A 22,964-nucleotide genomic window follows, 5' to 3' on the forward strand; every position below is an offset into this window, starting at 1 on the left:
GATGTCACTAAACCCGCACAAAGATGTAAACTACCATGCACGAGCAGGGTCTATTAGGCGGAGGGGGTCCGAAAGCCGATCATTTCCAGTCGTTCCACCAGGAAGGAGATACAGGGCTCGTGTTCAACCATGCCTAAACGGTCAATACCGCGGTTCTATCGCGTCAGCATTATTACTTTGTGACAGGAACGGCTCTCAACAAGGGAAGTGGCCAGGCGTCTCGGAGTGAACCAAAGCTATGTTGTTCTGACATGGAGGAGATGCAGAGAGACAGGAACTGTCGATGACATGCCTCGCTCAGGCCGCCCAAGGGCTACTACTGCAGTGAGTGACCGATACCTTCGGATTATGGCTCGGAGGAACACTGACACCAACGCCACCATGTTGGATAATGCTTTTCGTGCAGCCGCAGGTTGTCGTGTAACGACCCAAACTGTGAACATCAGGCTGCATGTTGCGCAACTACACTCCCGATGTCTATGGCGAGGTCCATCTTTGCAAACACGACACCATGTAGCGCGGTACAGATGGATCGCTCAGGATTGGCAACACGTTCTCTTCACCGATGAATGTCGCATATGCCTTCTATCAGACAATCGTCGGAGACGTGTCTGGAGGCAACCCGGTCAGGCTGAACACCTTAGACACACTGTCCAGCGAGTGCAGGAAGGTGGAGGTTCCCTGCTGTTTTGGGGTGGTATTATGCGGGGCCGACGTACGCCGCTGGTGGTCATGGAGGGCGCCGTAACGGCTGTACGATACGTGAATGCCATCCTCCGACCGATAGTGCAACCATATCGGCAGCATATTGGCGTTATTCGTCTTCATAAACGACAATTCGCGCCCCCCATCGTGCACATCTTGTGAATGTCGCCCTTCAGGGTAACGACATCGCTTGACTAGACTAGCCAGCATGTTCTCCAGACATAAACCCTATCGAACAAGCCTGGGATAGATTGAAAATGGCTGTTTATGGACGACCTGACCCACGAACCACTCTGAGAAATCTACGCCGTCTCGCCATTGAGGAGTGGGACAATCTGGACCAACAGTCCCTTGGTGAACTTTTGGATAATATGCCACGACGAATACGGGCGTGCAGCAATGCAAGTGGATGTGCTACTGGGTATTAGAGGTACCGTTGTGTACAGTAACCTGGACCGCCATCTTTGAAGGTCTAGTTGTATGGTGGTACAACATGCAATGTGTGGTTTTCATGAGCAATAAAAAGGGCGGAAATGATGTTTGTGTTGCTCTCTATTCCAATTTTCTGTACAGGTTCCTGAACTCCCGGAACCGAGGTGATGCAAAATGTTTTTTGATGTGTGTATTTTCACATTCTGAGGAAAAAGTCGGTGATCGAAATTTCGTGGAAAGATCCTGCGCACCGAAAAACGCCTTTTTTTAATGATTGCCATCCCATTTCGCATATCATATCCGTGACACTCCCTCCTATTTCGAGAGAGTACAAAACGAACTGCCCTTCTTTGTGATTTGACGATGTCTTCCTTCGATCCTATCTGATGCGCATCCTATACCGTACAGCAGTACTCGAGAAGAGCGTAAACAGTCTCTTTAGTAGCCCTGTTGCATTTTCCAAGCGTTCTGCCCATAAATAGCTGACTTTGGTTTGCTTTGCACACAACATCATTTATGTGATCCCAATTGAAGTTATTCGTGATTATGACACTAAGTATTTGGGTGGATTTGCAGGCCGGCCGGAGTGGCCGTGCGTTTCTAGGCGCTACAGTCTGGAACCGCGTGACTGCTACGGTCGCAGGTTCGAATCCTGCCTCGGGCATGGATGTGTGTGATGTCCTTAGGTTAGTTAGGTTTAAGTAGTTCTAATTCTAGGGGACTGATGACCACAGATGTTAAGTCCCATAGTGCTCAGAGTCATTTTGCAGGCTTTGGTTTTGTATGATTTATCGTCTAACCGAAATTTAGCGATTCCTTTTAGTACCCATGTGGGTGACTTTAATCTTTTCATTATTTAGTGTCAATTTCCAATTTTCTCTCCATACAGGTATCTTGTCTGAATCTTTTTGCAATTCGTTTTGGTCATCTGGTGACTTAATAAGACGGTAAATGTCAGTATCATCTGCAAACAGTCTAAGAGGACTACTGAGATTACATCCTAAATCGTTTATGTACAGTCTTGGACATAAAAACAGACCGCCGGCCGGCCGCTACAGAGACTAAGTCCGAGTCGTTCACTTAAGGTGGCCAATAAAACTGACCGCCCCTGACAACTCTAAGTCCGGCCATCTGCATAATATGGCAACACTGTAAGATGCGGAAGTGTTAGGAGGAAGTGTTATTTACTTCCGAGTTGATATTAACATTCTACCCACCCGCAATAACAAGTATTCCAGAAACAATTCCGCAGGACAGCTCGTGGCTGCGTCGCGATCATAACTGCTTATGCTCGAGCGTTTCCTCGCGCTGCAGCGGCTACCGGCCACCGGCCAGACGCCACCTGCCGCCTGAAATCAGGCGCCGCCCATGTGAAGGCGGCGCCACGCTGTCAGTGTATGTATCAATGCCATTTTCGAATCTGAAGTTCTAGTTATCATCTTGCAGTTAAGCATTGGATTTTGCATACTTGAAAATCATGAACTACAGTTAAGCATTGTAAAATTGAGTCGCAAGTGGAAAAAGGTGTAACATCTGCAACACAACGTTTACTTTTGGTATAACAGAGGGGTGAATGTAGAGGAGGCAGCTAGAAAGATTTGAACCGTGCGTGGAGCGAGTGCTTTTGGAAAAATACGACAGAAAAAGATATTCTTGTTTCAACAAAGATCGTTCTGGCATGAATGATTTTCCACATTAAGGAAGTCTCGACTACTGGTATATGTGACATTTTACCATTTTACCATCATGCGACATTTGCATTCAACAGGCAGTGTTCAGAAGTCTGGTGTAGGAGTACTGCATACCCTAATTCGAAACAACAAAAATCAACGGAGTGACTATTATTGAACGTCATCAGGTCGCTCATTGAGCATTCCTTTGCAGTACTGTTACTGGTGACGTGTTATGGTGCCTTTATCGTTAACTTCCTAAGAAGAAATAAAAGGCTGAGCCCCACCAAAAGACGTATACTAGAGCAAAGAATAGTGTAAACATAATATTTTACATTTGATAGCTCCATAAGTGCGTTTTGGACTACGAATTCTGCCCCAAAGGGTGTGTGCAACACAGCTGGAATTTGTTGTCAACAACTGAGACACCTTTCGGTCGCAGTGTAAGAAAGTCGAGGAACAAAACTACATCACCTTTGGTACTGCATGATAACTCACTCTGTTGATTTGAGAAACAAATCTATCCAGGAGATTGGTAGGAAAGTCGTCTCTCGGACACTTGTATTGATAGGGAAGTCCTCTCTCAAGCACTTGCCCCTCTCGTCATATATTCGTAAAATATTACCTTTCCCGCTCTTGATCGATCAACCGTCAAGGCAATACATTTCTAGACGAAAATACTCTTAAAACTACTATGTTTTAATGACATCGTTGAAACAAGTAGGTTTCTAAGGGCGTAGAATTTGTAAACAACTGTTGCAATGTCAGATCTTTGTAGATATCGTGAAAGAAAATTCAGCTGCGGATTAATTTCTCTTTGATGATTAATGTTGCGATTAGAAAACTAATGGAAAATGCAAATAAAATATTCACTTTACTAATACAAATTAAATTCAGCTTACTACAGAAACATCACGACGGCAGTCTATCTTACTAAAGCATTAAGTTCAAAATTGGTTCAAAGGTCTCTGAGCACTATGGGACTTAACTTCTGAGGTCATCAGTCCCCTAGAACTTACAACTAGTTAAACCTAACTAACCTAAAGGCATCACAAACATCCATGCAACCATAGTGGTCGCGCGGTTCCAGACTGTAGAGAAGCATTGAGTGTCTGTAAGACGATTGATCCTAATTTAACACGAATTAGTAGGATATTACCCACTTTGACTTCGAAAGGATCTGTATTTACTTCATTTCCTGTATCATTCTCAAGTATTATGAAAATGTGGCATTTCATAGATTAAATTACGTATTCACAACAACAAAAAATATGTCGACAAAAAACAAAAGTGGCATTATGAATTTGGCAGTACCGTAAGGTTTCCCCTCTGACACTAAGGGTTACTGTAAGTAGCAAGCCGAATTTTGCTCGAGCGTTATCTTACGATTCCCTTATTGAGTTTGTATCTGCCTGCTTGTAGCTCTACTACAAAAGAATAAAAATATCTGGCTTTCAGCGAGTCTAGAAAGGCGAACGACAGCAGGTTGCACCTGGTAGCCAAGCATGTTACCTGAGAAATGGTTTCTTCCTATAGTGGGAAGACATCCTTTTGTGGTTGAATTGTTGGCAAATATCCGTCAGACGTGTGCCGTTGGTCTAAGCGTTTCGATGTGTTGAATTTCTACCAATGATTTTTCTACAGGTTTTTTCTGTTCCAAATAGAGAGTTGAAGTCTCCCTTTAGTATTTCCACGTCATCTTGGTGAATTTTGCTCATACTATTTTCGAGCGTGTTTCAGAATTTTTCGACATTTTTGGTGTTCTTCTTATTTTCGATGTTGGTGGGGCCATGTCCGTTGATGAGTGTTTATTTTTTACTGAATGAGCATAGTCATAAGTCGATTGTTGACGGGTGTGATTTCTTTGACAGAACTGATGATAGATCTGTGTTCGAGAATGCCGTGTCCAAGATTGGTTGCCTTTCGCTACCTTTTGTTACATTTTGCTCTTGAAAATGCAATGGTTTCCGTAATGCAGGGTTTCATTGTCAGTTAGTCGTGGTTCTTGAAGAGCAATGATGAGAATTTTTTGTCGGTCGATTTATTATGTGAGATTATTTAGTTTTCGTATTTGGATTAATGTATCGATGTTTTGTTATTAAAAAAAAAACTTCTTATGTGTGTGAAATCTTATGGGACTTAACTGCTAAGGTCATCAGTCCCTAAGCTTACACACTACTTAACCTAAATTATCCTAAGGACAAACACACACATATCCATGCCCGAGGGAGGACTCGAACCTCCGCCGGGACCAGCCGAACAGTCCATGACCGCTGCGCCTAAGACCGCTCGGCTAATCACGCGCGGCGTGTAGTTTTCAAATGCATGTTGTCTGCTTGTAGGGAAATTTACAAGAGATCTTCAATATTCTCTGCCGTGCTAACCTGGCCTCCCCAGAATCCGAAATTCCAAATGCCGCCTGTCGACAGTTTGCACAGTTAATGTTTGCTTGTGTTTCATTGGTTTGGCCTCGGTGATTCCAGGACCGCACAGGACCAGAGGGTGTTGAAGCCTTTGGAGGCTCATTGAGCTAACAGACGGTGACCAGAGTAGCGGTGATTTTCACTCAGACGTGCGTGGATTTTGGGTTCAACGGATTGAGTAGTCGTTGAGGATCGTGTTAGTATTTGGTTCACTCCAAGTATTTGATTTCCTCGGTAACACCCATATGGGGGAGGGTTCCTCCTATCGGCCCCACGCGATTATTATTGTTATTATTATTATTATTATTATTATTGTCATTATGTCATCAGATAATCCGATATGGAGCATCTTCGCACCACTGAAATAGATGTGCGTTGTTCGACTCAGAATTTCCATCACCTAAATATGGGTTATAATTACGTTACATTGCTGTTAGTAGACATATTTCTCACTTTTTCTTGGGCAGTTGCTACCTGTTACTCTATCATAGGAATTTATGTGCGCAGCATTGTTGCTATATAGACGTTCAAATTTTCCGATTTCTGTAATTTAATTTCGATACTGGATCGTTCTAATCGGATTCAGCCAGTCAGGCTTAATGTGGATATCCGAATACGACTCTCATCATATGATAGACTGGGTAAACCACATTCTTAATCGGACGGTTTAATCTAGATCACTTATTTATGACAGGACCTGAATGCTTACAATGCGCTTATTACTAATATGTTATTTAAATATAAATATATGAACGAACGAGATAACAGTTTATTTACAGGAGCAGAGCCCCATCCATCGTAGCAGAGCAGTGCGAGATTGGTTTCAGGGCCAAGAGAGGATAAAGCTGTTGCCGTCTGTTCCACAATCACCGTACATCATCCAGATAGAGAATATGTGGGCAGAGGTAACAAAGTCATTGCCATGTGGACCTACAAATGCAAGCGACCTTTGGACGAATATAGAAAACGTATGGTGGGAAGTAAACCATCACGCTACACTGTCGACGACTTAATGAAATCAATGCCCCTACGCCTTCGAGAAATCTTACGTAACGATTGTGGGTGGGTTGGTTATTAAAAGTATACTCGTCCACAAAACCCATGTTGACAATTATCTGATAGTCGGTCAAGCTTTGCTTTGTCGCAGCTGTTTAGATACAAGTCCATTTACTTTCAGTCTCCTCCTTACAATTCGTGCAATGCAAGGTAATTGAAAAATCTCATCCACTCGACGCCAACTTAGGAATTGACTGGTGCATGTGTTGTTCAACACACAGTAGTTGTCACCCACATTGGAATCAATGACTGTGTGTGTGTGTGTATGTGTGTTTGCGCGTTCACGCACAATCTGAATCAATACTATTAACATTAGAGAGACAACCAACAATAAATATTGCATCAAATATGACTGGAAAGTATTTTAATGCGATGGGAAGATACAAACTGAATTTTTACCCACCCACGACCTGCATATAACGTTACGTTAACTAAGATGTATTAACTCCATAGTATCGTTAGCAGAGACACTGCGCATAGTATCGTTAGCAGAGACAGTGCGCTCTTGTTGTCGAGGCTCGCGACAAGTGCAGCGATTAGCAGTGCCCAATGCCGCCGCGATCTGTTTATATTGGCTGAGCGTGGACACTGCAGCAGACGCATCGCCATAAACAGAAAGAAATCACCTTGGGTCTGATGCAGTGAGCGGATATCACTGCCTGCGTGTTCTTATAGTAACCAACGTCAGACTCTACTCACAGGTGCCATGGAGCAGTTGCAACGGGTATCATGTCATTAGTCATCAGAATACTAACCAGTGATGAAATGCCCACTCTATTTGAATCCCAAGAAAATAGGAACCTTCTCACAAAGGAATGTGAGGTGATATCAAAATTTATCCAACATACAAAAATTAACTGCAGGGCTTTCATGTATGCAGTAGTAACACACAAGGAAATATTATATCTTGGAAGCGTATATTTCATTTTCTCTTCTCAAAGTAACGCCCTTGTTTTATTATGAAGTGAGAAAAAAACACATAAAAACTAAAGTTCCTGAGAAGCATATCAGTCATTTCCTCTTCTCATAGCATAACTTTTGTTTTAGTATGAAGTAAAAAAATAAACAGTTTAAGGTTGTGAAGCATAATATGACACCTCAGTAAGTCTATGTATGACACCAGATTCTTATCGTAGGCGCTACTGGAAACGCAAAAAGTAGGGAGCTGTCCATTCTTTTGTCCAACGGTCTGTCTCCTGTCATATGCATTACCCGCGCTAAGAGATTCTTATTTAAGGACTTGTGGGCATCAAGTTCTTCAGCAGAACAAGCTTTATGTTATTGTGCTGATTACGGTATTGAAAAAATGCAACAAAGACGATTTCCCCTAAAGCAGTGGGGATATTTGCAAATGTCTGTATTGAGCAATGACTGCCAGCTGCCACAACATTTCACAGAATCTGTGCAGCAGGCAACACAGCTGTGTGTTCACTTGAGACTAGAACAGGTCGACCACCCCGGCTGGCATACTTGTATACCGACCATTCGTTATTTGACTAAATATGAACTACAATCTGATTCGCATATATATGACATGGGTTAGCGCCGGCACAAAGCAATGACTAAGGGTTGGATGCCGTTGAAGTCCCGTTACACTGATGGCAAGGCAAATGTTCGCAAACACCTCTATTGCCTCAAAAAACAATTGCATCTTAAATATTGAAGGACCGACGTCCACAGTGTCACAGCGCGTTGAAATACGGCTAAGACGGCAGATGAATATTTGTGACCGACTGGGCTTCGAACCTGGACCTCCCGCTTACTAGACAGACATGCTAATCACTGCACTATTTTTTTTTTTAAAGTTTGAGAAGACTTTCAGCACCAGGTAGGCTGAGGCAAAGAGGGCAGGGGTCGAAGATCCGAGGCCTGGCCTCAATGCCTCCCCCATACCTGTCACTGAGAGCTGCATTATTCCCGTGTATTCCATGTTTGCACCCATATATACCTTTAAATTGTGGAACAAAATTGAAGCAGTATTTAAGGTGAAATAAATTACAGATTTCCGCCTCCAATGGCGTTCGTTCCTTGTAGAACATAACTTATAACAGTGAAAAGGGTGACGGAAAAATACATAACAATCATTCATTCAGAAATAAATTCACAATTTGAGTTAATATGCTCTTAACCACAATCCGAGTTGGAGTCTCTCTTCAGTCACAGCTAACCAGTGCGCTCCTATTGCACTGTTGTAAGAACCGAAATGTAGTATTTTGGGTTTAAAATTTTGTAAATTCGTTTTCAGAACTTATGAGACCAAGCTGCTGAGGTCATCGGTCCCTAAGCTTACACACTACTTAATCTAACTTAATGTAACTTACGCTATTGACAACACGCGCACTCATGCCAGAGGGATTCGATCCTCCGACGGTAGGCACTGTCGCGACGCAGCAGCCAACCTCTTTTCAGCACCTATCTACACAGGCTCCTCGTCAGATGCGAATTCCCATCTTTGCCGCATACCACATGCGCGGTTCTTTCGGGAATGTCCGAAAGGAAAGACACCACGAATCCCGGCTCGAACCTGGTCAGGCACAAATTTTCATCTGACGCCGTTGTTCTATTTTAATGCGCATGACAGCCTGGACATCTGTCCTTCAATCTTTAATTGATTAACAAGGCTGTCTATTTCGATTCGTAGTGTCTGTTCTTTCGGAAATGTCCGAAAGACACACACACACACACACACACACACACATACACACACACACACACACACACACACACAAGCCGGCCGCGGTGGTCTAGCGGTTCTAGGCGCGCAGTCCGGAACCGTGCGGCTGTTGCGGTCGCAGGTTCGAATCCTGCCTCGGGCATGGATGTGTGTGATGTCCTTAGGTTAGTTAGGTTTAAGTAGTTCTAAGTTCTACGGGACTGGTGACCACAGATGTTAAGTTCCATAGTGCTCAGAGCCATTTGAACCATTTGAACACACACACACACACAACATTTTTATCTTAAGTACTATTCGGAAAATGTTTGGCAACTCAGTGATAGTGCCGGACTGGAGCTGCTTCAACCTACTCATTTCACTAGATATAGTTGTAATTTTCTGAGCAATTCCTGTTTAATAAGTGACAGCGACAGTGTCTCTCATCGTTTACTTTGTCAGAAACCTGCTTCTCTCTGCCCTAGCCTATACTATAGCAATGAGTGATTGCTCACATTCTTGATACCTCACTGGACGTGCTACTGCAACTGTAGCCAAAGATTCAAATCCCGCTGGAAACGTATGTTTCAAGTCAGATGGTTTTGCTCCTCCCTTACTGTCATTGAAAACGATCACAACGAAATTAAGTATAGGTATCCTATGAAACCCCTGAGCTCATACGGTGGTGCTGAGAAGATGAAAATAGTAGTTTTTCACAATTATCAGATGATAGATGGAATTTGTCAGGTTCCACTAATTATCATTGTATTATTAACTGTTGATTCACAGGCTCTCTTCTGCCGCTTATTGTAACTGTTATTTGAATGTTAGAGCTGGAAGAACAGAAACATCAAATTTTCGCCATATGGAATGTTCGAATTCACCCTAAGTATTCACGTTTCGAACAATGGCAGAATATCCGTCAGGAAAGCTGGCAACGATAAGCCAGGCCATGCCTGTCTTCTGGTGGATGTGCCAATGACAGTGATCTCAATAACAATATTGTACAGTAAATATACATTGCCAACTCAACCACTGGAGGAGTTCCAAAACTGTGAATCGCGTCTGGTGAATACGCTTTCAAGGTTTCTGTCCGATTAAGTCAGTAAAACAAATAATTGCCGCTGTTATTAATTTATGACATTTAGTTTGCATTCAGTGCATCGATGTATTACAAGTAATTGCACTCTAGCCCCTAAACCTACTTACAGAAATGCGAATAAGACTCATTGACATATAATGAGGATCTTGCGGCCCTTGCCACCCGCAACTTTGAAACGAAGCTATAGCCACTTCCGTGGTCACTCACAGAACACATCAGCTGGTATCCTTCCTGGCGGTATAACTGAAACTTGGCAACAGCGCAGAATATGTTTGGTAACTCTGTGACCGACGAGTTACTTCCTTGATGGCACAGAACTATCCTGCTTAATTCACTTGATATTATCGTGTCATTTCAATTTAATACTGAGTGATTTTCGCTTGAGACGTGACATAAGGATATCAATTAATCCTTTTGAGTCCACGAAAGTCGTTCCACATGAGAAATACAACTACTGTCGCCTCTTATGTTGCGGTTTATCTGCCATAGCGCTTACTGGGTCAACAAGTAAGTGTAAGATACCGCGCTTATTAGCTAGCTCGTAGGTAACGTGCTTGCCTATCAGGTGCATGCTCCCTCTGTTCGCCTTTCGAGCCTCGCCGAAAGCTTGATTTTTAATTGTTTTGTGGCAGAGCTACAAGCAGGCAGATACAAATTCAATGAGGTAATCGTAAGACAACGCTCTAGCAAAATTCGTCTTGCTTCTTTTAATAACCCTTAGTGTCAAAGCGAAAACCTTGAGGTACTGCTAAATTCATAATGCCACGCTTTTGTTTTCTGCCGACATATTTTTTGTTGTTGTAAATACATAATTTTATCTATGAACTGCCACATTTTCATAATACTTGCGAAGCAAATCATGTGAAGTAACATTTCACCAACTTGTTGGCAAGGTGGAAAAAGAAGCACTACCCTTTCTGGATGCTCTCTGTCTCTTCCTGGATGTCGAGTAATACGACCTTCGAGTAAATGGTTAGAGATGAAGAACCTAGTGGTGAATGAACTCATAGATGAGCTGAATGTGGGAGACTACTCTTAAAAACAATAAGTAGACGATCCATTCACAGTAAGACTTAGAAAATTTGCTAGTACTGTTAAACCTATATGAACTGAACATTGTGAAAAAGTATTTAAAGACGAGCCCCACGAAAATTGGTGTAGTATTATTTATGGGGAAGCATGTCCAGCACACATACTGAAAAATTATGTTTCTCGATAAAACTTTATAGAGGGTTGTAGTGTATCTAGAGTTAGCCCTGGATGGAAAACTATTATGAACACTTCACATAAAGAATATGTTCCACTGCGAAAGATAATCTTATAAGCACTAGAAGCTGCTGTAGGGTAAACTGGGGTCTAAACCCAGTACGTACTGGATATACATCCCTGCTAAAAGACTAATGATAATTTATTGACCTATTATATGAACAAAGTCGAACAGAAGGTGGCTGCTAGGGAGTATGGCAAAGTGCAGAGACTGGCCTGCTTTCACAAACAAATTTGCAGGACATCCACTCTTGAAATGGATATTCTGCTAGACATGCCTGCCTTACACCTGTGTCTTAAAATGGAGGCAGCGGCAGGGACATAAAGGTTAAAAATTGGAAATAACTGGATATAGTTAGAATATACGGAATTCCAAATCAGTAAGGCGATGGCTGGGGAAATGCCGACTAACTACACAATAACTTCTAGCTGTTTCAATAAACTTTGCCATGTAACAGTTGGAAGCAGGGAGCAGTGGAAAAACGAACCACAACACCGTGCAGGAGACATAATATAGTGGTTTACTGACAGGTCGAAAACAGATGAAAGTACCAGGTCTGGTGTACTGCCTAGAATCTCTTTAGGGAAGATGGCCACAGTATTACACGGTTTTTTTCTGTCAGCATGTTCACGGAGGAAAATTAGAGTAGACCCTACAAAAATCGTAGCATCTACTTTTATTCATACAGCCAAGCAGCTCTGAAATCTGTATCAGCCCCTGCAACTAGATCGAAGGTCGTTGCAGAATGCCATCAAGCATTTTCTTTCGGACATGTCCGAAAGAATAGACACCACACATATATCCATATACAGGGTGTTTCAGGAGGAATAGTACATATTTTAGCAGGTGGTAGTACAGACGAAAAAAATTCCATATAAATGCATCCACTTTTTATTGAGTACAGAGATACAGCTGTTAGTACGTAACGCTAACAAACTCAAAGCAAAGGCAAATGAGGACATTCAAAGCCGATTTTCAAAAATTCACCAACCAACTTCAATGCACATTTGACTTCGCTTGATAACAGCACGTGTAGCCTTACTGAGGTCGTCTTTGCGTTCTTTTATGAGGGCTGCGCTATTCATAACCCGAACGATCGAATCGGCTCTTGGGTTTACTTTTTATTTGTAGACTTAGCCTTTAACCATCCCCGCAGGCAAAAATCCAAAGAGATAAGGTCCGAGGACCTTAAAAGCCAAGAAAAGTGCCCATATCTAATGATCCACTTTCCGGAAAATGTTAGGTTTGGATAATGTGTCACCTGACGACTAGAATGTGCAGGAGCCCCGTCATGCTGGAGGAACATACGCATTCTTGTAGGCAAATGAACCTGCATCTCGGTTCTTACATTAGTGCAACAGGTGCGCACTGGTGCTTGAGGTTAAGGGCGAATCCCAAGCGCATGGCCACGAACAACTGGAAGCGGAAACTTAATGTCATCGGAACCTTGTTGAGGGACCATGACATGCGATTGTTAGACCGACTGCAGAAAGTTCACTTTATAAATACATGCATACTTACCAAAATATATCATGTCGCAGCAGTCTTACCGATACTGCAGGTAACTGCACATAAAATATTAGCTGTAGCCTCTTGGTATGTGTGGAAACAAAATATCTTCAAAGTATTCCCCCACACGGCGACTTTGCAGAGGCAAAATGGAGGACTTGGAATTAAAGACGTGATTTTAAACTAATACATGCCACTAAGACAGGCATCACGAAACTTCTGACCCTCTCGTCAGATCCTGGGGAAAGGAACGCTCCTGTTAATGTAGCATGCCAGCCTAGATTACGTCCGAAAGCACAATGGCGATTGGAGCTGTATAAGACTTCCACCAGCACAAACCAACACTAGAACCGTCTATGATTATATTGCCACACATCGTCTTCACAAACCAATTTCGGTAAATTAACCTGGAGGAACGTCTGGAAAAATATCAACAATAAAATGCTACCAACTAGAGTCATTGCCGTATGGTGCGATGTTGTAAACGAAACCATACCCTCAGCGGAACGATTATGGAAATTCAAATTGAGACCATCTCCATACTACAACAAATGTCGGCTTGTAGAAACTATAGCGCACATCTTCTTATGTGAAAATAGAATCAGAATTTGGAACTGGACTAGGAAGAAATTAGCACTATCAACAGAACCGCAGAAAGTCATATACCGTTAACTAAAGCTTTACAACCCGACTGGAAATGTTACCCGTCCGCAAAGAATAACAGTTATTCGTGGCTTCTGGGACAGTTTGTATTTTACGTCGTAACAAACAGAACTTAGAAGAGTACATGTTTTATATTGCAGAAGAACATTTTACGCTGAAGAAGAATAACAAATATAAGGAATGGTTTCAAATTTTTTTATCTGTTGCTTTATGTGGACTACGAAGAGGTGGACAGTTTTTTTTTATTACAAGCAGAATACTGTTCTTTCACTTTTTTTATCCTGGAATATTCTTTTACGTTGTTTCGAAAATCAGAACTGTTCTAATTTGGCAAAACCCCTCCGGCTCCGAAATTTTTTTCGTTTGTGGAAAAATATATGGCTTCCTTACACACCTCATATGCATCCAGTGCAAAATAACTTAAATTGTGAATATATTTCTGAATGAATGTTTGTTATGTATTTTTCCGTCGCCCTTTTCACTGTTATGTTCTACAAGGAACGCACGCATTTGGAGGCGGCAATCTGTAATTTATTTTACCTTAATTACTACTTCATTTTTTTCCACAATTTAAAGGTATATATGGGTGCAAACATGGAATACATGGGAATAATGCAGCTGCTCAGTGACAGGTATGGGGGAGGCATTGAGGGCAGGCCTCAGATCTTCGACCCGTGCCCTCTTTGCCTCCGCCTACCTGGTGCTGAAAGTCTTCTCAAACTTTAAAAAAAAAAATAGTGCAGTGATTAGCAAGTCTGTCTAGTAAGCAGGAGGTCCAGGTTAGAAGCCCAGTCGGTCACAAATATTCATCTGCCGTCTTAGCCGTATTTCAACGCGCTGTGACAGTGTGGACGTCGGTCCTTCGATATTTAAGATGCAATTTTTTGGGGCAATAGAGGTGATTTGCGAACATTTGTCTTGCCATCAGTGTGACGGGACTTCAACGGCATCCAACCCTTAGTCATTGCTTTGTGCCGGCGCTAACCCATGTCATATATATGCGAATCAGATTGTAGTTCATATTTAGTCAAATAACGAATGGTCAGTATACAAGTATGCCGGCCGAGGTGGCCGAGCTATTCTAGGCGCTAAAGTCTGGAACCGTGCGACCGCTACGGACGCAGGTTTGAATCCTGTCTCGGGCATAGAGGTGTCTGATTCCATTAGGTTAGTTAGGTTTAAGTAGGCTGGCATGCTAGTGGACTGATGACCTCAGAAGTTAAGTCCCATAGTGCTTAGAGCCATTTGAACCTTTTATGAAGTATACAAGTATTTACGAACAGTAGAAAAAGCATTGTAGCGAACTGATCCCTTAACCAAGTGCAACACAGAGTACCTGTGTAATGAGTCATTCCAGCTGCATAGCTGAGGGTAATATTGTTAAGGAATTCATTGCAGAATTAATGTAATACCCGCACGATGATCTCTGTAGTCATACTGTATCATTAGGAGCCCGCGAATGGAGTACTATGTTCGTTAAATCGGATTACACAAGGTGAGGCCAAATAAAGAGAAGCGACGACGCCACAACACTATCTTTACTTAAGAAGGTAGTCAGCGCTAAATTATGTGTGCCACCATTAACGTTACTATAAGCAGTTTGACAGCATAACACCACCACAACTACTGACAACCTGAGGCATATCATCACGCAGTTGTAACTCGCAGTGCCGGCCGGAGTGGCCGAGCGGTTCTAGGCGCTACAGTCTGGAACCGCGCGACCGCTACGGTCGCAGGATCGAATCCTGCCTCGGGCATGGATGTGTGTGATGTCCTTATGTTACTTAGGTTTAAGTAGTTCTAAGTTCTAGGGGACTGATGACCTCAGAAGTTAACTCCCATAGTGCTCCGAGCCATTTGAACCATTTTTTTGTAACTCACAGTGATTACAAGTTGCTGATGTTTGTCAAGAATAGCGGAAAGCGCCTCTGAAGTTCAATTTGCATTATTCCTAGGACGGAGAGAATCCTAAATAACAGTAATAGGTCACCCAGAGAAGAGAAGAGTCCACGTATTGTCTCAAGTTCTTGCAGTTTGATATTAATGCAGTTCCCGATAGTTTCACGCTAACAGGTGCCTTTAACTATCGGAATACTCATATGGGAATTACAAAAGTGTAATTGCTAGAACGCTCAACTACCTTAATAACACCTCACTCTGGATTGAATACGGCTTGGAAAGCGACGTTTGTTTGACGTTTCCATCCGTCTCCTGACATCTTACTGAATGAAGTTTGAAGTGCAAGCACAGTTGTGTTGCCTGCCGCATGGATTCTGTGATGTGTTATGGCAGCTGGCAGTCATTGCTCAGTACAGACATTTGCAAATATCCCCACTGCTTTAGGGGAAATCGTCTTTGTTGCATTTTTTCCATACCGTAATTAGCACAATAACATAAGGCTTGTTCTGCCGAAGAACTTGATTCCCACACGTCCTTAAATAAGAATTTCCTAGCGGGAGTAATGCATGAAAGGAGACATACTGTTGGGCAAAAGAATGGACAACTCCCTACTTTTTGCGTTTCCAGTAGCGTCTACGATAAGAATCTGATGTCATACATAGACTTACTGAGGTGTCATATTATGCTTCACAACCTTAAACTGTTTATTTTTTTACTTCATACTAAAACAAAAGTTATGATATGAGAAGAGGAAATGACTGATATGCTTCTCAGGAACTTTAGTTTTTCGTGTTTTTCTCTCACTTCATACTAAAACAAGGGTGTTACTTTGAGAAGAGAAAATGAAATATACGCTTCCAAGATATAATATTTCCTTGTGTGTTACTGGTGCATACATGAAAGCCCTCCAGTTAATTTTTGTATGTTGGATAAATTTTGATGTCACCTCACATTCCTTTGTGAGAAGGTTCCTATTTTCTTGGGATTCAAATAGAGTGGACATTTCATCACTGGTTAATATTCTGATGACTAATGACATGATACCCGTTGCATTGTTCCATGGCACCTGTGAGTAGAGTCTCACGTTGGTTACTATAAGAACACGCAGGCTCAAAATGGTTCAAATGGCTCTGAGCACTATGGGACTTAACTGCTGAGGTCATCAGTCCCCTAGAACTTAGAACTACTTAAACCTAACTAACCTAAGGACATAACACACATCCATGTCCGAGGCAGGATTCGAACCTGCGACCGTAGCGATCGCGCGGTTCCAGACTGTAGCGCCTAGAACCGCTCGGGCACTCCGGCCGGCAACACGCAGGCCGTGATATCCGCTTACTGCAGTCAGAGCCAAGGTGATTTCTTGCTGTTTATGGCGATGCGTCTGCTGCAGTGTCCACGCTCAGCCAATATAAACAGATCGCGGCGGCATTGGGCACTGCTAATCGCTGCACTTGTCGCGAGCCTCGACAACAAGAGCGCACTGTCTCTGCTAACGATACTATGCGCAGTGTCTCTGCTAACGATACTATGGAGTTAATACATCTTAGTTAACGTAACGTTATATGCAGGTCGTGGGTGGGTAAAAATTCAGTTTGTATCTTCCCATCGCATTAAAATACTTTCCAGTCATATTTGATGCAATATTTATTGTTGGTTGTCTCTCTAATGTTAATAGTATTGATTCAGATTGTGCGTGAACGCGCAAACACACATACACACACACACACAGTCATTGATTCCAATGTGGGTGACAACTACTGTGTGTTGAACAACACATGCACCAGTCAATTCCTAAGTTGGCGTCGAGTGGATGAGATTTTTCAATTACCTTGCATTGCACGAATTGTAAGGAGGAGACTGAAAGTAAATGGACTTGTATCTAAACAGCTGCGACAAAGCAAAGCTTGACCGACTATCAGATAATTGTCAACATGGGTTTTGTGGACGAGTATACTTTTAATAACCAACCCACCCACAATCGTTACGTAAGATTTCTCGAAGGCGTAGGGGCATTGATTTCATTAAGTCGTCGACAGTGTAGCGTGATGGTTTACTTCCCACCATACGTTTTCTATATTCGTCCAAAGGTCGCTTGCATTTGTAGGTCCACATGGCAATGGCCTTGTTACCTCTGCCCACATATTCTCTATCTGGATGATGTACGGTGATTGTGGAACAGACGGCAACAGCTTTATCCTCTCTTGGCCCTGAAACCAATCTCGCACTGCTCTGCTATGATAGATGGGGGCCCTGCTCCTGTAAATAAACTGTTATCTCGTTCGTTCATATATTTATATTTAAATAACATATTAGTAATAAGCACATTGTAAGCATTCAGGCCCTGTCATAAATAAGTGATCTAGATTAAACCGTCCGATTAAGAATGTGGTTTACCCAGTCTATCATATGATGAGAGTCGTATTCGGATATCCACATTAAGCCTGACTGGCTGAATCCGATTAGATCGATCCGGTATCGAAATGAAATTACAGAAATCGGATAATCGAACGTCTGTATTGCAACAACGCTGCGCACATAAATTCCTACGATGGAGTAACAGGTAGCAACTGCCCAAGAAAAAGTGAGAAATATGTCTACTAGCAGCAATGTAACGTAATTATAACCCATATTTATGTGATGGAAATTTTTATATATATATATATATATATATATATATATATATATATTTTTTTTTTTTTTTTTTTGTGGTATCTAAACCTATCTCACACCGGGCTGATTTAGCTTCACTGATCAGGATAGTAAAAACATGCGTATGTTAAGGGAATTTTCATTCATAAAGCAGGCTTATCACATTCACACAATTCAATACTGTTCTATCCTGATTAAATTGAGCTTAACTTAAATTCCATAGTTTCGAAGTCTCGGTGCGACGAAAATTATCAGTCGATCTCCTGGAAACATTTGTAATAATTATTAACTTTCGGTAATCACATGGGGAAGACCGGAGATCTGCTGGTAAGACCGTGTTAGCCTATTTATTTGAAGTAACTGAATATCTTCAGCATACAAAACGGCAGGTTCGTCCAGTGTAAATCAGACGTTCCCCACTGATCAAGTGCAACACAGCGTAGTAAGCAGACACTGTTAATAATAATCAGTTAAATAATACGCGAACACACTTACTTTAGTTTAGTTCATATATTTAATTCCTTCTCATGCAGAATCTCATCAAGATGGCGACTAGCTCAACAATACATACATATACATCCTCCTTCTTTCACGACTAATCCGCCAGATCCCTTCATTCTTCTCGTAAGAGAAAACATAGATAGCAGAGAAGTAAATGGACGCTCCAAGGAGTAATTGGGCTTGAAACTACTTTGCATTGATAACCGGTAACATAAAAAGAGATATTTCGAGATAAGTACTGAGTTATATAATTTATAAAATTTCTGAAAATATTGCGGAGAGACTGCTGCAAGAGACATTACAAAATACTGAGTCGAACAATGCACATCTATTTCAGTGGTGGGAAGATGCACCATATCGGATTTGCTGATGACATAATGACAATAATAATAATAGTAATAGTAATAATAATAATCCCGTGGGGCCGATAGGAGAAATCCTCCCCCATATGGGTGGTACCGAGGAAATCATATACTTGGGGTGAACCAAATACTAACACAATCCTCAATGACTCCTCAATCCGTTGAACCCAAAATCCACGCACGTCTGAGTGAAAATCACCGCTACTCTGGTCACCGTCTGTTAGCTCAATGAGCTTCCAAAGGCTCCAACACCCTCTGGTCCTGTGCGGTCCTGGAATCACCGAGGCCAAACCAATGAAACACAAGCAAACATGAACTGTGCAAACTGTCGACAGGCGGCATTTGGAATTTCGGATTCTGGAGAGGCCAGGTTAGCACGGCAGAGAATATTGAAGATCTCTTGTAAATTTCCCTACAAGCAGACAACATGCATTTGAAAACTACACGCCGCGCGTGATTAGCCGAGCGGTCTTAGGCGCAGCGGTCATGGACTGTTCGGCTGGTCCCGGCGGAAGTTCGAGTCCTCCCTCGGGCATGGATATGTGTGTGTGTGTCCTTAGGATAATTTAGGTTAAGTAGTGTGTAAGCTTAGGGACTGATGACCTTAGCAGTTAAGTCCCATAAGATTTCACAAACATAAGAAGTTTTTTTTTTAATAACAAAACATCGATACATTAATCCAAATACGAAAACTAAATAATCTCACATAATAAATCGACCGACAAAAAATTCTCATCATTGCTCTTCAAGAACCACGACTAACTGACAATGAAACCCTGCATTACGGAAACCATTGCATCTTCAAGAGCAAAATGTAACAAAAGGTAGCGAAAGGCAACCAATCTTGGACACGGCATTTCTCGAACACAGATCTATCATCAGTTCTGTCAAAGAAATCACACCCGTCAACAATCGACTTATGACTATGCTCATTCAGAGCCCCAGTAAAAAATAAACACTCATCAACGCACATGGCCGCACCAACATCAAAAATAAGAAAAACGCGAAAAATGTAGAAAAATTCTGGAACACACTCGAAAATACTATGAGCAAAGTTCACCAAGATGACGTGGAAATACTAAAGGGAGACTTCAACTCTCTATTTGGAACAGAAAAAACCTGTAGAAAAATCATTGGTAGAAATTCAACACATCGAAACGCTTAGACCAACGGCACACGTCTGACGGATATTTGCCAACAATTCAACCACAAAAGGATGTCTTCCCACTATAGGAAAATACCATTTCTCAGGTAACATGCTTGGCTACGAGGTGCAAGCTGCTGTCGTTCGCCTTTCTAGACTCGCTGAAAGCCAGATATTTTTATTCTTTTGTAGTAGAGCTACAAGCAGGCAGATACAAACTCAATAAGGGAATCGTAAGATAACGCTCGAGCAAAATTCGGCTTGCTACTTACAGTAACCCCTAGTGTCAGAGCGGAAACCTTATGGTACTGACAATTTCATAATGCAACTTTTGTTTTCTGCCGACAAATTTTTTGTTGTTGTGAATACATAATTTTATCTATGAAATGCCACATTTTCATAATATTTGAGAATGATACAGGAAATGAAGTAGATACAGATCTTTTCGAAGTCAAAAGTCGGTAATATTCTACTAATTCTTGTTAAAATAGGCTCAATCTTCTTACAGACACATTATGCTTTATTAAGATAGATTGCCTTCGTGAGGTATCTGTAGTAAGCTGAATTTAATTTGTATTGGCACAGTGAATATTTTAAAGGCGTTTTATATTAGTTTTCTAATCGCAACATTAATCATCAAAGAGAAATTACTCAGCAGCTGAACTTTCTTTCACGATATCCACAACATCTGACTATGCTACAGTTGTTTGCACATTCTACGTTTGTAGAAAACCATTGGTTCTAACGATGTCATTAAACCAGTGTAGTTTTAAGAGTATTTTCTTCTAGAAATGTATTGCCTTGACGGTTGATCGATCAAGAGCGGGAAAGGTAATATTTTACGAATATATGACGAGAGGGGCAAGTGCTTGAGAGAGGACTTCCCTATCAATACAAGTGTCCGAGAGACGACTTTCCTTCGAATCTCCTGGATAGTTTTGTTTCTCAAATCAACAGAGTGAGTTATCATGCAGTACCAAAGGTGATGTAGTTTTGTTGCTCGACTTTCTTACACTGCGACCGAAAGGTGTGTCAATTCTTGACAACAAATTCCAGCTGTGTTGCACACACCCTTTGGGGCAGAATTCGTAGTCCAAAACGCACTTATGGAGCTATCAAATGTAAAATATTATGTTTACACTATTCTTTGCTCTAGTATACGTCTTTTGGTGGGGCTCAGCCTTTTATTTCTTCTTAGGAAGTTAACGATAAAGGCACCATAACACGTCACCAGTAACAGTACTGCAAAGGAATGCTCAATGAGCGACCTGATGACGTTCAATAATAGTCACTCCGTTGATTTTTGTTGTTTCGAATTAGGGTATGCAGTACTCCTACACCAGTCTTCTGAACACTGCCTGTTGAATGCAAATGTCGCATGATGGTAAAATGGTAAAATGTCACATATATCAGTAGTCGAGACTTCCTTAATGTGGAAAATCATTCATGCCAGAACGATCTTTGTTGAAACAAGAATATCTTTTTCTGTCGTATTTTTCCAAAAGCACTCGCTCCACGCACGGTTCAAATCTTTCTAGCTGCCTCCTCTATATTCACCCCTCTGTTATACCAAAAGTAAACGTTGTGTTGCAGATGTTACACCTTTTTCCACTTGCTACTCAATTTTACAATGCTTAACTGTAGTTCATGATTTTCAAGTATGCAAAATCCAATGCTTAACTGCAAGATGATAACTAGAACTTCAGATTCGAAAATGGCATTGATACATACACTGACAGCGTGGCGCCGCCTTCACATGGGCGGCGCCTGATTTCAGGCGGCGGGTGGCGTCTGGCCGGTGGCCGGTAGCCGCTGTAGCGCGAGGAAACGCTCGAGCATAAGCAGATATGATCGCGACGCAGCGACGAGCTGCCCTGCGGAATTGTTTCTGGAATACTTGTTATCGCGGGTGGGTAGAATGTTAAGTGAATTGTCTTCGACGTTCAATCCGACTCATAACTTTAGACCGAATTGTGTTAAAAAAAAAAAAAAAAAGGAACAGTTGGACGCGAACATGCACGACGATTACCGCAAGACCACGGGCTCTGTGGCGGCCGGACGGCGGTCGGTTTTTATGTCTAAGACTGTACATCAGGAATAGTACAGTGCCTTTAACGCTTCCTTAGGTAACGGCAGATATTACTTCTGTTTACTGGGTGACTTTCTGTCACTTTCTACGAACTGTGACTCTCTGACAGGATATCACGAATCCAGTCGCACAACTGAGTCGATTCTCCATAGGTACGCAATTTTATTACAAGTCGCTTCGTGAGTAACGGTGTCAGATGTCTTCCGGAAATATAAAAGTAAGGAATCAATTAGTCATCCACTGAAGATAGCACTCATTACTTCGTGAGAATAAAGAGCTAGTTGTGTTTCACGAGAACGATGTTTTCTGAATCCCTGTTGGCTGTTTGTCAGTGAAGCGTGCTCTTCGAGATAACTCGCAACGTTCGAATACATTACATGTTCCAAAATCCTACTGTAAACCGACGTTAGAGATATGTGTCTGCAATTCAGCGGATTACTCCTATTTCCTTTCTTGGGTATTGATGTGATAGTGCAACTTTCCAATCTTCAGGTATGGATTTTTCGACGAGCGGGAGGATAGTATATGATTGCTAAATATGGAGCTACTGTACTGCCAGACTTTGAAAGGAACCTGTCTGGTATACCTTTATTAAGGGATTTAAGCTGCTTTGCTACTCCACGGATATCTACTTCTGAGTTCCTCCTGTAGGTAGCGGTTCTTGATTCTAATTCTGCGACATTTACTTCGTCTTTTTTGGTGAAAGAATTTCGGAAAACCGCATTCAGTAGCCCTGCTTTAGTGACATTGTCAATAATAACATCACCATCGTTATCTTGCATTGAAGGTACCGGTGTGTCTTCCACTGGTGTACTTTACTGACTGAGTTTCACTGTGGAA

Source organism: Schistocerca piceifrons, chromosome 3 (genome assembly GCF_021461385.2).
Source record: "Schistocerca piceifrons isolate TAMUIC-IGC-003096 chromosome 3, iqSchPice1.1, whole genome shotgun sequence".
In the NCBI taxonomy this organism is placed as follows: Eukaryota; Metazoa; Arthropoda; class Insecta; order Orthoptera; family Acrididae; genus Schistocerca; species Schistocerca piceifrons.